We start from the raw sequence: 21,159 nt of genomic DNA, 5'->3' as shown, positions 1-21,159 counted from the left end.
TACACCTTTTATGTTATACTTTTTAGTGCAGGGAGTCATACTTTTGATATGTCTGTTGATCGAGTGAGGTGTCATTTCATTGCATGTATAGCTGCACTTACTGGGCTCCAAAACCAGTGGGCATGCCAAGCTTTCAGATTCCTTGCAAAGGGCCGAAGTGTTGTTTATCTAGTTACATACAGTTTGTTTGCACAATGATAGCTTTGAGCACTTGTTCATTATCTCTTTCACCATAAAAAAACCAAAAAAAACTTTAAGACCCCTTTAAAAACCGGTGGGAAATGACATCTGCCACTGCATGAAACATCAATTCACACTTCATGTAGACCAATGAGAGAACCTCATTCCGCTTTTACCTATACCTGACCTTGCACATAATTTCTGGGCTTTGAAATGTAGTGGTTGATGTCCTCTCTGTGGCAGTTAATTGACCAGCAATGCAAAAAAAAAATTCCCCTGCCACTTTTTGATGTCTAGAATCTTTTGATATTTGGTATCCGTGTCTATGTGAGATGCAACACTAAATGGTTTGTAATCCAGTATAGAAACTGTTGAGTGTGGTCCAAATTAGATGGTGCTCCTAGATTGGAATACGGTTATCTGATAGCCATCTAGCCGCAGATTCCTTAACTTAGAATATCCCCAGACTGGATCCGTAAAACTTTCCGCAGCAGCACCTCTGTGCGCCGGCGGGCAGCGCCGCCCTTACGTCTTACTCGGACGTGATGTCAGCGGAGCCATAAATGTCCCGTCCCCCCTCACCCCCCAGCGCGCTTACGTCAGTTTTCTTCTTTTCCATGTCCCAACGCGGGTCCAGGAAAACCAGCGGTTCCTTGGCCTGTTTTTCAGGCCTTTTTTGTGACGTCTTTGGCGTCGCGGAACAGTGTGCATTGCCTTCGGGCTTTAAGGCGTGTGATACCTGCAAACCGCAAATGTCTGTCACAGATCCGCACGCGATGTGTATGTGGTGCCTGGCAGTGCACCATGACTCAGAGTGCAACGCCTGTCAACGGATGAAACCTCAGTCCCTCAGGGAGCGTCGTATGAAGCTGCCTGCCGCCCGGATGTTCAGTCCTGCACCTTCACGCTGCCAATCTCCCTCTAGGGATCGGACCGTTCCCGCGGACGCCGTTCGAAGACTGGTAAGCACAAGCGTAAGTCACAGAGATCTTCCTCAAGAAAATGTTACACAGGGGCCCACTGCTCTCAGTCCTTGCCAGACACTGGCGCCCTGCAGTCGTCTCCTCCATACCCACCCTTTCCTGGTGTCGGAGTAACAAGGTCCCAAATGGAGGCCTATTCAAAGGCTCTCCAGTCTTCCTTTGGGTGCCTACTGTTCCCACAGAGGAGGAAGGCACTCATGACGGTCTTCACCAGTGGCTTCGTCCTCAGCACTTGCTGAGTGCGTCGACTCCAACCCCGAAGTCGATACGACGTCAACGGGACACAGCCGGAGGGGCATCCCAGTAATCAGTCTTGCCCGCCCGTCCAGTCGGCGCATAGCCCTGTGCGGCTTCCTACGCTCACGCTGGCTGCGGCACAGAGTTCAATGCCCTGTCAATCTCCTTCCTACCCGCTGGTGGAGGTCAAGTTGCTGTCCATCCGCCCCTGGATTGCCTCCCCTTTGGAGGTTCTCGACGTCCAGCGGACGTTGTCCCAGCGTCATTAGACTCCGGCGGCATCGCCTGGCCCCAGACAATCCAGTTTTTGTCTCTCACCCTAGGGCTCAGGGTCTCGTTGTCCAGGTGGCTTTCGCCTTGCAGCCTTCTTTCGCTCTGCTGGCTGGAGGTATGTGGGCGCAATATTTTTGCCTCCACCAGTGCGGGCATCCGTGCCTTAAACACGTCTTTTGTGTTTGCATGTGCTTCCTTTGCCTTATGGGACTTGGTTGAGCTCCTTCTTCCTTCTCTCCCAGAAGTGCCCTGAGCTGACTTGAATCATCTTCTTGATGGCCGCGGACTGGCACAATATTCCATTCGATCGCCCCTGGATACTAATGACTCTATTAGTAGAGCAATGGCCCGGTCGGTTGCTTTGCACTGCCATTCGTGGCTGCGCGATAGTTGTTTTCCCGAGAACGTTCGGGACACTTTGCGGGATCAGCCATTCAATGGTATGGACCTTTTTGGTTTGCACGCAGATTCGGCGCTCTCACGCCTCATGTCTGGTCTCCTGTGATTTGCTAGCCCTTATGGCCCGGCTTTCTAGACCTTGTGGCCTATCTTTGTCACACGCTGTTTGGCTTTATGTTGCTTTTTCTTGGTAGGTGGTGTTGCCTTCTTTGTTTATGACCCTGGGTTCATAACGTAATACCGAAATGGTCAGGCCGGATATTCCCCCATGTTTAGCTTGGTTGGTACAGCTGGTCAGCTGGTTCGGCCTTCTTTGAAGTCCTCTGTCTATGAGCTTGGCTCCAGGGGAGGCTCCCTCATCAGCGTTCAGATTTACCCTATTTGAAGTATTTAGTGGCTGTGTAGCTGCCTTCCTACGAGGAAGGCTTGGTATGCTCCTGTGGAGTATTCCTACCAGAAGATCTTCTGTGGATCACTCTATCTTCTCTCTTACTGCTGTATGACCCACAGGTTGGCGTCTATCTTATCTATTGCATTTTCAATTCAGGTTGTGGTCTCTGGTTGTCTGTACTCTTTCGACCCATCATTTTAGGTTTCTTACCGTGCGGCTTCTGCCTTGCCTGCCCTTCACGGGGGCATTTTTCAGCATCCCTGTGCTCTTTGTCCATGTTGGCTGCCCCTCTATTAGCCAGCAACTGTCCCTTGGGGCCTTTGTTCTGTTCCTTTCAGACACAGTTCTACCACGGCTTCCGCCCTATCATCGTTTAACGCCAAGGCGGAGCGGCTGTGCGGCACACTTCTTTAGTGTTTGCACGTACTGGGAGTGCACCCTAATATGATTCGCTATCATAGGGTGTTTGAGTTCTTTTCCTCCGCTTCTGCGGTACTGGTTCCACCCTCCCCTCTTCGGGTTGGGTAATGATCTCTTGTACTTAAGCCATGTCTGGTCATGTTCTTAAAGGTGGCATCTTGGCCATGTACGTCTATGCTGTACATGGCCTTGTGCCCTCCATTCTGGGCACTTCCCCAACAGGAGCTTTTTCCTCTTTTCCTGCTGCTTCTGCACAGGTGTTTTCCACACTTCTACTTTGGGTTCCTGCTGTAACACTCTCAAGGGTAGTGTTCTCTTCAGGATACTCGCTCTTTGAGTCCCTGGGCCATTAGCTTGGTCCTGCCTGTTTCCACTATCGAGTTTGGCTCAATCTCCTCATCTGTCAAGCGGGGGACCGTGACTCCTCTCTGGCGGGTGCCTGATGTTGCTTACAAGTCCGGTCTTTTGTCCTGTCCAATTCTGCTTCCGCATGACTATTTGTACTTTTCGGGTACCATAGTCTTGTGTTATGTAACACAGCTTTTTACGTTCTCTTCTTAATCTATATCTCCTCTGCGCTCTTCGAACAGCGGAATTGCACAGGCCACGTTCGCCCTGGTCTGCTCATTCTACGAGCTCTTGTGTGGGTGTCCAGCTTGACATATAACCCCTTTTTACCGATAGCCTGCTTGCTAATGCTTGCTTCAGGTCTGAGCTGCTCCTGCTACCCTACAGGGTTTTTTCCTATGCTTCGTGTGGCTCTAGCGCCCACACAGTATGCTTAGGTGTGTTCCTGTCTTCCACATGCCTATCATTTTTACTGTAGGTCTGTTTTGGGTGCTTCTGCTTGTTGCAGTCAGCCCTCTCACATGTCTTGTGACAGGGCGTCTGTGTGCTGGAGTTTCTTGTGTTTCTGGTGCTACTGACACTTGCTGGCCATGGGTCAGCATCCTGCCACTGCTGTCCCACGTATTTTACCTGGTGCGGGTTCGACAGTGTCCTTTTTCCACTGTTGTGCATACTGGACAGGTATGTGCTGACCCAGTCATGCCAGTTTATCTCTGGATTTTACTTGCAGTCGACACATCGGATCCTGCAGATCTATCAAAGCCTAGGCTCCGTTCCTCCTCTTGTAAAGCCATGAACTCTCACATCTGCACCAACAGTTCTAGCTTATGCTTCCTTTCTCTCAACCCGCATCTACATACGAGGTGTTCGTGCTGTTCTTTAACAGCTTGTGGTGCCTTGGCCTCTCACTGTTTCCTGCTCTTTTCAGGGCTTCGTAGTCTGGTGTGGCTGCGCTGGCTTGCGGTCCCCACCGTGTTCAGTCACCGTGCTGACTGCTAAGTTCTCTTGGAAACTTGGTAGGGTTCGGTTGCAGACCCGCCACCTCTGTGGGTATGGCTTTGGTATCTATTCTAAGTTAAGGAATCTGCAGCTAGAGGTGTCTATCAGATGGACGAGTTACTTACCTTCGGTAACGATGTATGTGGTAGAGACACAGTCCTCAACGCCCGCCCATCCTCCCTGTTCTGCTAGGACCTTTTCAGATTGGGTTTTCTGCATGCATCTCCCTCCGGGTGGCTTTGTCTTTCTGCGGGGTGCAGTCTTTCACTTCACTCCTACACAGAATACTACATTCTGTTTTGCTTGCTCTGCTCCTCCCCATTCTTGTGATTGGACGGTATGCCCATGTCATGTGTCCCTTTTACAGCGATATGCACTGGGTTGTCCAGTGTGGGATCTGCTAACGGTTCTCCACCCTCGCTATCCCCTTCTCCATCGCCTTGGGGTCTCTTACCTCCCCTGCGGTCCATTGGCTTGAAGTCTTTTGGATCTGCCTCCAACTATAGGTCTCTTACTGGGGATATGACGTTACTTTCTGGTGCCGTCTTGTGGTGGATTTTCTTTGGTCATGTGTTCCTGACTTGTTGTCCCTCTTGGTTATATATTGTGGTTGCAGATTTCTTTCGTCTGCCATGATGTTTTTTCACATTGTAGTCTGCCTCCGGGGAGGGTTAGCCTTCGCTTTTGCGGGGTTGCTTCTCAGAGCGGTAATCTGCTCTTCCCTTCGTTCATTTGCAGTACACAATGCCTAGCACTATCCTTTAAGGTGCTGTTTTCACCATTCATTTTCCTTTTTCATTCTTTACGCACACTGTTCCCATACTCTGTTTTTGGTGGTGACTCAGCATTGTGGCGCGGAAATGTTTTTTCACCGAAAAGGAGGGGGGGGGGCATATTTGGCTCTGCTGACGTCACGTCCGAGGACGACATCAGGGCGCCCCTCCTCCGGCGCACAGAGGTGCTGCTGCAGAACGTTTTCCGGATCCAGTCTGACGCCTGGGGATATTCTAAGTTAAGGAATCTGCTGCTAGACTGTGTCTCTACCAGATATATTGTTACCGAAGGTAAGTAACTCATCCGTTTCAACTTAAAGGTGCTTAAGTGAGTGTAAAGCCGGTGCCTGAAATAGGCTGATACTAAATTCTAGAGTTAGAACAGACCTCTGTCATGTGAATTGTAAGAGGATGGAAATATGATCGGAAAGAGGTAATTCCTGGTAGTATCCTTGTTAACACAGTGCAGTGGTGTGTACCTAGTAATCCCATTGTGCACTGAGGTGGATTGCCCTTCTGCACACTTCGCACTCCGTTGTAGTCCGAGCCAAGATCTTCTAGATTCAACAAGCTTGGCTGTTCATCTCTTCAAATTTCCTTCCAAATTAATTCTGTTTTGAGTGTGAATGTTTTTATTCTGTGTGCCGTTTCTGACTTGAAAAGTACAGCATGAAGGAATCTGACATTATGGGATGACCTTTGAGGCGGACCAGTGCCTGAGATGAACGGGCACAAGCCAATACCATGAGCATTTTCCTGTTGGATGCAAGTAACGTTCAGTAAACTGCCTTTTACCTATACAATCAAAATTGCCTAAGACCTCCGGAGGAAAGCAGAAATAGTTTGACTTAAGTGGGTTGGCCACCTGCTATTGCTTGCTTGCTTCAGAAAAGGTGTTGTGATCGTTTAACAGGATTTGGGGGAAAGAAAATACTACTTTGTGATCCTTCAATTCATTGAGTGGTCCAGACAATGTAGTTACTATGCATCATACTATTCTCAACATGGTCATAAATGTACAATAGTCCCATCTGCATGCAGAAACCTCTGGACACTCCAAAAAATAAAATATCCATACACCTACACAAATATAAATATATATATATATATATATATCTCTCTCCATATAATACTTTTGGAGGTAGACACAGCAGAGTTGAACAGGTCATGGACACCTCAAAGTGTTTGACAGACCAGCTTTAATATTAAAATATGAACCACATTGCAGCATTTAGTGTTATCGGTTTAGAGATATATATATATATATATATATATATATATATATATATATATATATATATATATATATATATACCTATAACAACCGAGTCAAAGTGTGCATTGTCTATTTAAATAAATATGGAAAAATACTAGCTGTAGCTTCTTCTTTTGCTTGCAACAAAAAAAATTCCCAAAAAGAAATATGGATAAATACAGACGAAAATGTTAAAAAAAAAAAAAATAACATAAAACCAGGAGCCCTAATCATAATGTACTGAAGTCTGCTAAAGAAAGGGCCTGTGTTTGGCTTCAGGGACCTCTAGTACCAGCCTATGGTACTGCTGACTGCATCAGGAAAGGGCCAACTGCAGATTGTCAAAACATTTGACTTAGGGGATTCTTGTGTATTTTCTGTGAATATATATATATACATACTGTTTGCAAATAGAAAATAGATTTATTTACTGTTTACAGTATTACGCATTTTTGCACAGCCCTTGACCCCCTTATACTGTGATTTTCAACAGATTTGTTTATAAATATTGAATTTTATAAGCGTTATTTACTATATGTGAAGGAGAGAGTTTTAGGTCTTGGTCATTTATTTGTATATATATTTAAACATCGTATATCTGGTTTTACAACTATTAAATATATTATAAGATGCATTATAGTTTTAAATTTCCATTGCATTTATGCAGGAATATTTAATGAGATGGCGATATAATGCTAAGAAAACAGACTTGCGGGTGCTTTATGGTCACAGGTTCAAATCCCGGTGGGTCCACTCAGCCTTTCATTCATCTGAGGTCGACGGAGGATCAGTTAATTTTACTTCGTGAGGAAGTCATGGCTCTCTTGGCCAAAGGAGGGTTCTGGGGCCAGAAGTAGGCTGTAGTTGCTATTCCCGCTACTTTCTGGTCCAGAAAAAGAACAAGGGTCTTTGTCCTATCCTAGACCTACAAGGCCTCAACTACTTCTCAAAAAGAAAAATTCAAAATGCTCAGACTAGCTTGGGTCTGGACCCAAGATACTGTATGGAAAGATTGTACTTGCAGGATGCCGGTTTCCACATTCCTGTCCTACCTGCCCATTGGCGCTACCTGTGGTTTATGGTAGGCCACGAGCATTTCACTGTGCTCCCTTTTGGCCCTACCAGTGCCCCTAGAGTGTTCACCAAGGTGAAGGCAGTGGTTGCAACTCATCTGTGCAGATAAAGGGTTAATAGCCGCCCCATCACCCCCACCCCTCTTCCCCTATCTCGCTGACTGGCTGCTGAAGGCGGTCGTGCCTAGGCTGTAGTCTCCCACCTCAAGATTGCGGTGAACCTCCTGCATTTGCTGGGTTTCACTGTCAATGTGCCGAAGTCCACGTGACGCTCTCTCAGACGCTCCTCATCTATGCAGTTTGGATACAGTGCCGTTTCGGGCTTATCCTTCCAAATGGGAAGTCCAGTATGTTCAGGCTATGATACCAATGTTTAAGCCTTTATCCTGGATTTCAGTGAGAATGACTCTGAGGTTGCTAGGCCTCATGGCCACCTGCATCCTGCTAGTTACACATGCCATATGGCATAGGCAGGTTCTGCAGTGGGACCTGAAGTTGCAGTGGGCGCAGCATCGGGGGAATCTCCCGGACATGGTCCAGATCTCAGAGGGAACTGTTCAAGACCGGCAGTGGTGGCTGATGAACTGCGGCACACTCTTCTCACCTCCCCAACCAGATATCACAGTAATGACAGATGTTTCAGTCTTAGGATGGGGCGGCCATCTATGAGAGCGGAGATCAAGACGCCGGCTGAATCTGGACTTGTTATCAACAAGCTGGAGATGCGTGCGATCCGACTAGCATTGAAAGCCTTTCTTCCCTTCATCAAAGGAAGGCTAGTGCAAGTATTCACTGACAACACCACCGCCATGTGGTACTGCAAAAAACGGGGCTGAGTGGGGTTGTAGACTTTGTCAAGAGGATCTGCGTCTCTGGACATGGCTGGAACAGCAGGGCATATCCCTGGTGGTTCAACACCTGGCAGGTTCCCTGAACACCAGAGTAGACCCACTCAGTTGTCGATGCCTAGCAGATCATGAATGACATCTCCACCTGGAGGTAGCAGAAACTTTCAACGGGGGGGGAGAGCCATGGTTAGATCTGTTCGCCTTCGCAGAGAACGCGCAATGTCAGCAGTTTGGCATGCAGGAGTTTCCAAGGCCGCTCTCTCTGAGTCTGTTTTTGTCTTAAGTAGAGCTCAGGCCTCCTGTATGCCTTTCTGTCCATACCACTCCTTTCCAGAGTTCTCAAGAAGATCAGAAACAATTGTGCCAAAGGTATTTTTGTGGCGCTGGACTGGGCACTGAGTCTGGTATCACGAGCATCTCCGCAAGAGCATTGATCCTCCAATCAGGCTGCCCATTTGTGCAGATCTTCTGTCGCAGCAGCAGAGGAAGGTTCTCCACCCAAACCTGGCATTCAGCTGTCCCTTCTCTGACTCTAAACGCCTGCCAGTGGAGCAAATTTGTAAAATATTGTACAAAAAAGTCTAATGACAGTCTTTATGCTTCCCTTTCTGGTATTTTGCTTTTTAGTTTGACCCTAACCCAGTAGTGCTGTGCTCTGGGCACCTTGAAAGGGTATCTTTTGGCTTTCTCTGCCTTCCTGAACCTGCCTGGCCAAACGTGCCTATTTAAATTACCTACTGTACATAGATTCCTGAAAGCCCCTGTACATATATTCCCACCTGTCCCTTTCATTCTGCCTCAGTGAGACCTTAATTTGGTTCTCACTTTCCTAATGTGGTCTCCCTTCTAGCCTGTGCACAATTGCCCCCTCTGTATGCTCACCATCAAAACGGCCTTTGTAGTGGCAATCGCATCTACCAGGAGGGTGAGCAAGCTACAGGCTCTATCGTCCAAACCTCCCTTTCTCGCAATATTCCCTGACAAATTGGTGCTTTGCACTAGGGCCTCTTTCTTTCCTAAAGTGGCGACTCCATTTCATGTAGGGCAATCTGTCACCTTGTCCACTTTCTACGCTCCTCATTCCTCCAAAGAAGAGGAGCTTCTCCACCACCTGTACCCAAAAAGCGTGTTGCTCTTCCTTGACCTCACAAAAGAATTCCGGGTGGACGACCAACTCTTTGTGGGGTATGTTGGAGTGAAGAAAGGTCATGCTGTGCTGAAGAGGATCATCTTCTGGTTGATAGTTCTCAGCATCAAAGTTTGCCATGCTCTGACCAAGAAGCAGCCTCCTGAAGTCTTGTGAGTTAATGCCACTAGAGCTAATGCCGCTACCACTGCTTTGCAATGTGGAGTCCCAGGCCTGGTTATCTTTCGGGCAGCAACGGAATCCCTGCACACGTTCACCAAACATTACTGCCTTGATAGTCAAGTCTGCAGGGACAGCCATTTTGGCCGCTCAGTCTTGCAGGACTTCCGAGTGTAGATTTGTCTTTAGTCCCACCTCTGGGGATGGCATTGCTTGGGAAACTATTCAAAGTTAAGGAATCTGTGGCTAGATGTCTCTATGAGAGGAACAAGTCACTTACCTTTGGTAAAGCCTTATCTGGTAGAATCCTGATCTAGCCATAGATTCCTTATGAACCCATGCATCCTCACTATAATGTGGACAAGTTTCTAGGGTCAGGGCTGTTCCCTTTCAGGGCCCTAGTTTCTTAAAAACACACCAGTGTCAGCACTTTAATTGGCTTTGCGTTTCTGGGGTGGAAAGTCGTGGAAAGCGTGCTGAGGTGGCACCTATATAGGTGATACTAACGCCACTTCCAGCTCGACCACCGACGTCATGTGGAGCTAATCAATGCCACCTGCTGACGTGCAGGAGTAGTGCTTGAAGAAAAATCTTCTGGGTCCAGTCTGACACCTGGGAAATTCAAAGGTAAGGAATCTGCGGCTAGATCATGTCTCTGCCAGATAAGGTGTCACCGAAGGTAAGTAACTTGTTCTTCTGAATTAAATCACGTTACAGTGTCCCTTTCAACAAGCACAAGGCAATCACTGTGAAAGCGTTTTCTCAGCACTGGTCTGGTAGCCACCCACTCCCAATTAAAAATATGCTTGGTTTAGTGATACCAGAGGCTTGGCTTGGAGTATGTTAGTCTTTCTAAAGTTGGGGTGTATGGGGAGTAGATATTTTACTAATTAAATGTTGGTGTACTGGGATTAGTGCCTGGTTCAGAAGCCTGGAGGGGGTGTGGAGAAGTGGGGGCTGTTTAATTTAAAGTTTCAATTAAGATGTATGTTTTAAAGACCAGTGTCTACCATTAATAAAATTGGACTGAACTGAAAAAGCACAGGACATTTCTCTTCTTCCTTGTTTGCAAAACTCACTACCAACACAAGCTACTACTATCAAACCGGCACCAAGAACATTCTCCTAATTCATGGCAGTAGTTGCCGCCTACTCGTGCAAAATGTGTATCTACTGTAGGGAAGTAGGACCTGCTTTCATGGTTACCCCCACTTTTTGCTGTTGTCATTCTTTTTTCTCTGACTAGTCTGACTGGGATCCTGCTAATCAGGACCCCACTCACTGTGCTCTCTCCCTAAATTGGACTATGGTAAGTACTTTGGTACTTTCCTAAATGGCAACCGGAGTACTGGGGTACCCTGGGCATAGGATACAATAGAAGTCTCCCATGAACTGCAGCATGTATTATGCCACCCATGAGTGACACCTCAAACTGTGACTATATGTTTGCCATTGCAGCTTGCGTGAGCTGGTGCTAGCACCACTCACCAGATATGTTTCCTTATTTCTGAGGTCACTCGGCTTAAAAACTATAAGTCACCTCTAAGGTAGGCCTTTCAATCCTGAAGGCAGGGTGCTTGATTAGAAGTGGGAGGGTGCCCTGCATGAGCAGGACACCCCTACAAACTAGGAGTAGATTCTCCCTGCTTTGTATGTGCGGGCAGCCATATAGACGTATAGTGGACAGCAAGTCAATTACGAGATGTCCAACTATATATATTGGATGCACCAAATCCGGTCATTTTTAATATCAAACATGTTGGAATCCGACCCCTACACCAATTCCAGGATTGGTTGGATGTAGAATCCCATGTACTGGGGGACGCTCCCCTGGGGAGACCCCCTGTATGCCCGGTACCAGCCTTTCAGGGTCTTAGAGCAAGCAAGTGCTACTGCCGGTTACAGACCCGATTCTGCCCTCCTGCTGCTGAGCCAGGCTCGAGCAGAGGAACGTAGAACAATAGGCTTCCATTCACAGGGAGGTGTAACCACCTCCCAGACCTTAGTGTATTGGGCTGGGGTAGGGGCACTTGCCAGCACCACCGGACTGCTTTGAAGGGCACATTTGGTGCCTTCCTTGCATACTCCAGTTGGAACCAGTTCAGAGATCCGTTGGCTCCTGCTCTGTGGCAAACTGGACAAAGGACATGGGAGTATCCTCCCCTCTGTCCAGCCTCTCCTCTGGGAGGGATCCCTGAATCATCTCAACCCTTTCCCTCTGGTACTTAAGGGCTTACCTGTGGGTGGCTCTTCAGATTCGTTGTGGGACAAGATTCAGGTCTGAAACCACTTAATCTCTGACCATCTGGGCACGTTGGACTTCGCTTTGGGAACCGAGACTGCATCTGGAAGACTCCTGCAGCTCCTTGTCTCATTGTCCTGCCAGTCTTTTGCGTCATCTGTGCTCAATACAGGTTCTTCTCCAGGCCAGTGGGCATCCAAGACAAGCGAAGGAGTCTTCCTTGGAGAGGAGTCACTTTCCTGCATATGCAGGCACCACAACTGAGATGACCGGTCTGCTGTTCCCAACGTCCTTTGGACTTCGAAAGGCTCAGCAACACAGGTGATGGATCTGCCACTGCCTCGAGGCCTTCACCGTCTTCTCAGTAAGTTTGAAGTCTGTATCCCTAGTCGGAACCAGTGAAGCAGTACCCCTGTGCACCGTGTCGACTTGCCATTGCCATTGCCCAAGTTTGTTGACTCTCTTTTCCAGAGATCTTCGAGCTCCAAGAAGCTCCAGCATCTCCTGCTACCAAGGTCTTCATCCTCACCACATCATCTACACTGTGGGCCTGCATTCTTGGTGAGCTGCTCGAGGGCCTCTCGAGGGTCTTCTTTGACTATAGTGGGCTCCCCTGTTTTCTCGGGTCTGCTATGACTCGCCTGCACTCTGGAAGTCCCTTGGACCTTGCTGGGCCCGACACTGTACCTTCTTCGCTTTCTTCGTCTGTTGCTCCTGCCAAGGCTTGTTGCCAAGGCTGCCGGACAACGACCCACTGGCTCTCAACTTCCGACGTGGGACAGCTTGTGAGCGGCTCCTTGTCTTCCACAGCGTCGCCTGGTCCTCATAATTGCAGTTACAAGGGCGCCATCAACTCTCCTGCATCTTCGTTCATCGGTGCTCATTGGTCTTCTGTGCCTTCTTGTCCCTTCGAGTGGCATAGACTCCGTCCCCTGTGGTTGCAGGAATCCACACTTTGATTCCTCCAGGTTCTTTCACCTGAAATCTTCTAGTGCGGTCTACAGTGGTTTCCGACCTCACTTCACACTGATGCACCCAGCTTCACTGGTGTAGAAATCCTGGTTCCTTTGGTATCCATGGGTGGGGTGACTCTCTAACCTTACATCTACCATGCATATCTCCCAGCTACAAAATCTCCGCCCTATCTCCCTCCTTCCTTTCTGTGGGAAAGTGGTGGAGAAGGTAGTGAACAAACAACTCATGAAATTTGTTGAGGAGAATTTCCTTCTCCATTCCACATTGTCAGGATTTAGAACTGACCATTCTACAGAATCGGCGGTTCTCTTCTCCACAGAATGTCTGAGACAACTAGCAGACGGCAGCGTTGGTTTTATTAGACCTTAGTGCAGCTTTTGACACCGTGCTGCACTCTACGCTGCTGTCTCGCCTCTCAGACATGGGAGTTGAGGGATCAGCATTTGAATGGATAACATCCTTTTTAGAAAACAGGAGCTTTCAGGTGCACTGCCCCCTCATAAATCTTCCCTTCAAAAGCTCAGACATGGGGTTCCACGGGGCTCCAGTTTGAGCCCAAAGCTGTTCAATCTTTGTATGGAGCCCCTAGCTCATATTGTGGAAGCTTTTGGAGTGGATATCGTCACATACGCTGACGATGCCCAACTATTTATTTATTTATTTAGGTAGCTTATACAGCGCGCAGCTACCCCCGAAGGGGTGTCCCGGCGCTAGAAACAGAGCCTCTAGGAAGGGGGGAGGAAAAGCATATTGTAAGGCAGGAATCATATTCTGGAGAACAGCCAGGTTTTTAATTTAGCACGGAAGATGGATTCAGACGGGCAGAACCTGAGATCGATAGGGAGGCAGTTCCATAGTTTGCCAGTGATTACGCTGAACCCTCTGCCGCCCATTCTGGAGCGTCGAAAGCGAGGTGCAATCAGGATGCGTAAATTGTTAGATCTTAGAGATCTGACAGATTGACACTCGCTTTTTCAGATAATTGGGTCCCAGGCCGTTGATAGCTCGAAAGGCGAGGGTGAGGATCTTAAATTGAATACGGCTAGCAATGGGCAGCCAGTGGAGCTCTATGCGATAGGCGGCGACCGACTGACGGTAGGGGATATTGCCGATCAGTCTGGCCGCCGCATTCTGAACGATTTGGAGCCGATCGATCAGATATTGGGGAGCACCGGCATATAAGCTGTTGGCGTAGTCCAGGTGAGAAGTTATGAGGGCCTGAGTGATTGTTCGGCGGGCGTCCAAGGGAAGGTAAGGAAGGATCTTCTTAATCATGCGCAGCTTCGCGAAGCAGGCAGAGGTAACCTTGTTGACTTGTGCCTTGCAAGAGAGAGAGTCATCGAATTGATAGCCCAAGTTGCGTGCTGATTGGACTGGGGTAGGTGCCGGGTCAAGAGCTGTGGGCCACTAATAATTAGACTCACTCACAATCAGGCAGAGGACGCCACTAACTTTTCCAACTGCATGCTTTCTGTGGCAGGGTGGATGAACAACAACTGCCTGTGCCTTAACGGCGACAAAACAGAATTGCTAGTGGTTGGTAAATCCCCCCTGCCTGGTCGCAGGCTTGGTGGCCAACAGAATTAGGGGCAATTCTCCTCCCGGCAGAGTCAGTCAGAAATCTAGGAATCATGATGGACGCGGAGCTTTCCTTTAAGCATCAGATTAGTAAAATCAAGGGAAAATGCTTTGGAATACTTAAAACACTCCGAAAAGTTCTCGACCTACTCCCCATTAGTGCCAGGAAAACACTTATTCATGCCCTAGTCACGCCACATCTGTACTACGGCAATGCTCTTCTCCTAGGCCTAAGCAAAAAAGGCATTCACCAACTGCAGTGCGTCCAAAATGCTGCCGCTCGACTGGTGCTCAACCTTCCGCGCAGAGCATCAGGTAAGACAGCATTATTTAAACTTCACTGGCTCCCTATAGAGGAGCAAATCAAGTTTAAAGCTCTCTGTTTCGCCCATCGCATTGCCCAGGGAAAAGGCCCAGGTTACCTGCGAAATCTTCTCACTATCCACCGTCCACCCGAAACCTAAGTTCTGCCGAAGCGATGTTGTTCCAACTTCCTCTTGTTCGCAAGACTAGGATGGGAGGTGGTTCCTTTCGGTTTTTAGCAAGTAAACATTGGAACAATCTTCCTCTTGATTTACGCATGGAGCCCTCCGAAATGAGATTCAGACTGAAATTAAAAACCCATCTTTTCCCGCGTAAATAATAGCTTCTTTGTAGCCTTGGATCCAGGTGAGTCCCGGACCTTGGCCTTTTTGGGGAGCAGTAGCATTTCTTAGCGCGGGGACACACTGTCTTGAGTGTAACCATGCGCTCTAAAAGTGGTTTTATTATTATTTATTATTAGGGTTTCTTCAGGGTCCTCTGGGAAGGGTCCTTCTTGAAAACTGCAACCGCGACTTCCCCATTAACTTGTATTGAGAATGCAGTTGTGGTTTCCAATCTGCACACGGTCTCCATGGGGTTCCTTGGATCCCCGGCTCTTCTAAGTTTTCTACGTCCAGTCTCAACTTCAGTCATGGTTCACATTCCACTTTATTAGTATATGGTTTGGTCTCCTCCTCTCCCCACCCCCCAAAATAAATTTGTGCTACTTACCTGTTCTATTGTGGTTCTTTTTTACTTAACTTACACTATATGATTAGTACTGGTAAAACAAGCTGCTTTACACACTTTCTGGACTAAGCCTGAAGGCTGCTCTCCACCGCGACCACTTAGAGAGCTTTCTATAGTTGTTGAAGACTACTAAAATCACCATAAGGGTTGCCTGGATTAGTGCAGGGTGCTTCGCTAAGTGTGCACCATATACTTGGCCAACCTCCAACATCTACCCATACTTAAATGTTTGCCAGTTTAAAAGCTCATGCTTCATGTCTGGTACAAAAGAATTTTGACTTTACTGTTTTTCTGTTGGACATACAAGGCCTTTGCGTGCTTCTAAAAAATGGATCACTTCTCCAGTTCTAGTCTGGGTTACCCAAGAGCATCTCTCATCATCATGGGAGAAGTGTTTGCTTTGGAGGCCAGCGAGTGTACAATTTCTCGGAAATGTCATACATTGCAAGAGACCGCAGAGCCATCAGTGAGAGATGTTTCCTCTCTCCCTCGAACCGTGGCAGCTTGCAAATTTGTAGTTTCTACTGCTCGTCTCTACATAAGACCAGCACAACAATGATTGAAATACCAATGGTTGTAACATCACAGCGATTGTGAAGCCAGAATATCTTTTAAATCACCAAACTCAACAGTCCCTTTACTGGTACCTCAACAAGCAGAATCTACCCAAGAGTCCCATTTCGCCAAAATCTTTCTACTCATACCAACGTGACCATCGCTTCTCTCACCTGATGTGGAGCACATCTTACAAACTATGGATCCAACATGCGGTACCCACATTTGATGAGCAACACTTTTAGTGACTTGATCAAACAGATTTCTGTACGCTCCCTAACACTCCCCTACTCACAATACCAATGACACTGCTAGTAATCATCAAGTTAATCAAGCTATTCTCTCCCAGTATTTCTCCCTAATCCATTATCAGAGAGATACATTCATTAGATCTAAAAAGAGGCCTACATTTTTATCTAGGAAAGGCCATAATCACCAGGAAAAATAAGTTGTCTTTTTGTGAATGACCGTCCATTGTAAACCGGTTTCTTGTCCTCCAGACTATTTCTTAATGTATTATAGCTAATTACATTACATGTTCCAAATAAGAAAACAAACCTCTCTGTCTGGTATGTAGAGCACATTCTACAAGAGGAAAAGTGGTATCCAGGGCTAGGGTTAGGAATATCCCTTTCTGGGATATGTAAACCAGCAAACTAGAAATCTAGTCCTACTTTTACCAGACATTACTGGTGTCATGAAGATTCTCGAGCTGATACATTAGTGGTTCAAGTTACACCACTTTTCGTTAACACACAAACACAAAGCTCATCACAGAAATGCCACATGCCTTCATTACACATGTTTTCTCTCTCTACATTGACATGTTTATATGGGGATGGGGATATGCTTGCTCCTCTATTCTACGTTTATGACTATCAGTAAAACTCATACGATTGATTCTGCACCATAGGTATTCTCACTGAAATCATAAACCACTCTACCTCCTCCCAAGCTGTAAATGTAAATTATTTATTCTACGTAATACCCCCTATGACACGTACCGTTCTTCAATTAAAAAAAGAACTGAGGCTGTGAGGTAAACTGCCAGTACAATGCATGCTGGGTAATGGCAGCTGCTGCCTTTCACAAAGTTAGTGTATTTTTCTTTACAGAACAATTGTTTTCAAGTGATTTTACTATACAGCATATTTCTACCGTAAATGGTGCAATATAGGTTATATTTTACTCTCAATACTAAAGATTCTGCAAAACAAAGCTGTTGAAAAGGGCCTGTCCAAGATATATGGACGTGCCTCCGAATGGTTCAACAATGAGGTGTTTACCTCCAGCATTAGAAGATTTTTTGTATATATATATATATAATATTCCCGTACACATGTGGGACTATTCTACATTTGACTTTAGTGAAAATACCTATGATGCTGAGCCAGGAATGCAAGGAAGTAACATTGTCTTCTAAGCCACTCTCCACACAGTGTGGTTCCTTTAGACCAGGCCACAAACAAGATGCAGGCAGAGTTTATACAATGAGTTGGTAATCTGTTCTTTAGATCTGCTGCAATGAGCATGATGTCTCAAGTGGTCCCTTAACTTCTCGCAGGTTATCTATAGATGTTGGAATAGAGCAAGCACCAAGGCTATCTGGTCTATCACTTAAATCTACTAGTTTAGCAGCAGCACGCATAAAGGCTGCACATTGCCCCCGTTTTCTTGTATTATCGCTCTCCAGACTGCAAAGCCTTCTCACAAAAAGTTTGCCCTCTCAGTAGGATGAGCTAACCGCAAACTTATAGCTTTCTATAGCTTAAAGACTCCCTTGGTTAACTAGGAGGATGCATGGTTTGCCAATAACTCCTTAGACTAGGTTCCTGTTTACATTCTCTTTAGGACAAGTCTTGAGGGGTTTTGGGCACCAGCTTAGGTAATGCTGTAACCTGGCTAAAGCCTGCTCTATACTCCTTATATTCTCTTAGATCTGGGAGTGAAGCAGCAGATATTTGCTGCACACTATCTCATAGGTTCCTACTATTTGTATTCTCCTTGCTATTTCCTGAATGGTCATGGGAAGGTGAGGCTGCAGCTGGCTATGATGTGTGGCTTCCGTTTTACTCCACAGACTCAGTTTTGATGAGTAGCCGTACGCTATACAAAACCAAGATAACATAACGTAACATATGCTAACCCTTTTTGTTTTCCTTCAATTGCCCTGCCGGATAGGTCGTTTTCAGGGTAATAATTCCAAGTGGAGGACTGCTGGATGCCGTTTTGCGCGAACTGTGGAGGGCATGGAGAAGGAGGAGGTAGTATTTCATCTGTCCATATTTTAACTGGATGTATTCTAAATTCAACCAAATTACCCTCTAAGTTCAGATGCAATTTTATCCATAATACTGCCAATTTCATTATTGTATTAAAATTATTCTTTGGTTCCTTTGTAGTTTGTTTTCCGGAAGTTGCCCTGATTTGTTCGGTCTCGAGAGGCGACCCTCAGCGGAGGCTTGAAAATGCAGCTGTCACTTGTGCCTCGTACTCTGAATCTCTTCCACTGCTGTATGTTCCCTTCCGTAACAAGTGGAAATTTGCCATAGCCAAGGATAGCCTTTCTCACTTGCTGAACATTCTTCCATGGATCAAGCTGCTATCACAAAGTCACATGATCCTTGTGCTGTAATAAAGTGGCTAGTGTCATGTCCAAGACTACTTTAGCGCAGCAGACTGGCACCAAAGTTCCAGCTGTGTTTCAAAGATTCAGGGTGCCACTTTGACAGCCATAAATTCATTGGCAATGCGGATATGTTTTTGAACTGCTGTAGTCGACTGCTGTGTTTCATAAAGACTTAACTTGAACTACAACAAATTGTTGATTGTCTAGAGCTGGAGTTCCCGCAGAACACATTTCAACAGGTGTCCGGATCACTAAGATAATTGCACTGAGACTGCTTCTGTAATCTGACCAACTCTACATCTACTCTCCTTAATCCGAAGAACTAAAAAAAAATTACAGAGAAGTGCTGACATAGTGCTTTATGGGTGTTTGTTTCTTAAGACGTTTACTTCCTACTAATGTATTTGTTGGAATTTGGAAATGAAAGGCCAATTCAAACATATTTCCTTCTTTGTGAAATACCGTCTACGTACCACAGCCTCTATGCACTGAAACATTTTTTATATGAACGACTAAGAAATGCAACATTATGTGATTTGTCTGATAGTGCATTTTTCTCTGAGCACTAGCCATAGAATAATAATAAAGAAAACAATTAGGAAAGCACATCATTGCGATTTTCGTGTGTTGGTTGTGGGACTCCTTTACAGGTATTTTTCATTGCACAAGCTGGTCATTGTGATCATTTTTACGTTGAGTAGGTGAGTTGTTCCTTGGTGCAGTTGCATATGGACTGCAGTAAACTCAATTTACTGTCAAATTTCCTTCCTTTTTTTTAGACTGAGTTTGGTGTCCTCGACTTTAATATCAGGTAGAGTATAGGTGCGATTTTACTGTCCTTTTGCCACTCTGACGGCACTTCAATCCACTCCATACTTTAACATTTTCAACAGTAAAATCTTCTTCAGTATTTGATCTTTCATAGATTCACATGCTTGAATTCTTCCCAGTCATTGAGGTGGGAGTCCCATGGTACAATTGAAAAAGCCGTACAGGTTATACATAGCCCAGAAGGGCTAGAGAACATTCAGTGCAGTAACTTGAACACATCATCACATAAGAACCAAACACCAGCCAATCAGGCAACAGCACCGAGTAGAACACTTCCCACAGAGGCTTCACTCCCTCAGATTTTCTGCCACACATCCTGTGAAAGGAGTCTTCTTGACAGAAAGAACACACACACACACACACAGCACCCCCCTCCCCTCCCCCAACCCAAGTGGATTTCCCTGGATGGAATATTGTGGTACAAGCAGTTCTAATGGCTAGCTCGTCGACTGCCAACTAGACATTAAATGAGGCTCAGAACTTGAAGCGATCGGGCTGAGGCACTACAGTGCTCGCATCCAATGAGGGTAGCTTTAACAATTCCTATGATGGGGAGACTGAACCCTATGCCTGGGTTGCCTGGGGATACCTGATCCCACTCCTAGGAAAAGCATTTCATTTTTTCATTGGTGAAAGAAAGCCTGGGTTTAACTGTGCTGCTATTCGCTGTAGAACTTGGATTGGTGAAGAAATGTCAGTTTGTCCTGCTTTTCCGCAGAATTAGGCCAGCGAATGCATGCTGGTCCATGAGCCTCACAGAGTTGCTGCAAGGTTAGCGTGCAAACTCTGCTCTGCATGTGTGGTAAGAGGCAGGGAAACTAAGGGAGGCTCATCCCTGCCCCTTAAATACTTAACATTGTTTTAGCCCTGCTGTCCGTTTCCTGTCTATTTGATCCTCTGTCCTGACTCTCTGCTCTTAATATACCAATTCTTTCTGCCTTGACCTTTTTGTGTCTTCTTGTCCTGTGAGTTGGCACACCAAGATGTCTAGACAGTCACGGATGGCACACAGATCACTAACCAAGTGCAGCAATAGCATCTGTATAGGTCACACACAGTGGCCACTTTGCTGATAATCCTGGCGGAGCTCAATCTGCTTTATTCAGAATGCTTGTTGTCAATCAAACTATACTCTGAGGATGCACGTGTGCCAGTTCAGGGCTGTATCCCTGCATGCACAATGTCATTCCTTAAGGGCTGAGTCAGATGCACACTGTGGCACTGGATTCAAGCTAGCCTGGCTGATGAGGGGAGATACCCAGAAACTGCTCACAGGATGTTTGTTTCTGGTCCAGGGAGGACCTGGCTTGGCAGTTTGGGCTGGACTGTTCCCATGAGGAGCAAGGTCAAGACTGGTTTGCATATGGCTGGGTCTAAACTCTGGTGGCTTGGTGAGCAAAAGGATTGATTTAAACAAGATCACTTGACTGGGGGTAAATGTTTGATTTGTTCTTTATTCCGTCCATCATTTGTGTCTTTTACTTTTGTGCCCGAAGTGCCCCGGGTATGCCCAGACATGGGGCCTGTGCTCACTTTGCCACTAGATTCAAGCTAGCCTGGCTGAGCTGCGGAGATACCCCGAATCCAGTCCAAGGAAGCTTGTTTCTGGTCAAGGGAGGCCATGGCTTGTCAGTTTGGCCTGGACTGTTCCAATGAGGAGCAGGGTCAAGACTGACTTGCATATGGCTGGGTCTAAACTGAGGTGATATGGTGAGCAAAAGTGATGAAATAACCACATCTCTTGACTGGGAGTGAATGTTTGATTTGTTCTGCATTCTGTCCCTTTGTGTTTCTTTTGCTTTCTTGCACAT

At 46.5% G+C, this 21,159-nt stretch overlaps 1 protein-coding gene across 2 annotated transcripts in view; it reads left to right on the top strand.

The window, feature by feature from the left end:
* ZDHHC18 (zDHHC palmitoyltransferase 18) overlaps positions 1–19,123 on the top strand; it is a 137,144-nt gene extending 118,021 nt beyond the window's left edge. The window contains exons 10-11 of one of the 2 annotated variants that reach the window (XM_086957620.1): positions 18,070–18,152; positions 18,291–19,123. The gene's annotated coding sequence lies outside the window, so the exon portion shown is untranslated. The remainder of the gene's footprint in view (positions 1–18,069; positions 18,153–18,290) is intronic. The other variant, XM_086957621.1, reaches the window with a different exon arrangement.
* The last annotated feature ends 2,036 nt before the right edge of the window (positions 19,124–21,159 follow it).

Source organism: Lissotriton vulgaris, chromosome 2_1 (genome assembly GCF_964263255.1).
Source record: "Lissotriton vulgaris chromosome 2_1, aLisVul1.2, whole genome shotgun sequence".
Classification (NCBI taxonomy): Eukaryota; Metazoa; Chordata; class Amphibia; order Caudata; family Salamandridae; genus Lissotriton; species Lissotriton vulgaris.
The sequence above is the reverse complement of the archived record's forward strand: the minus strand, read 5'-3'. Positions and strand labels throughout refer to the sequence as shown.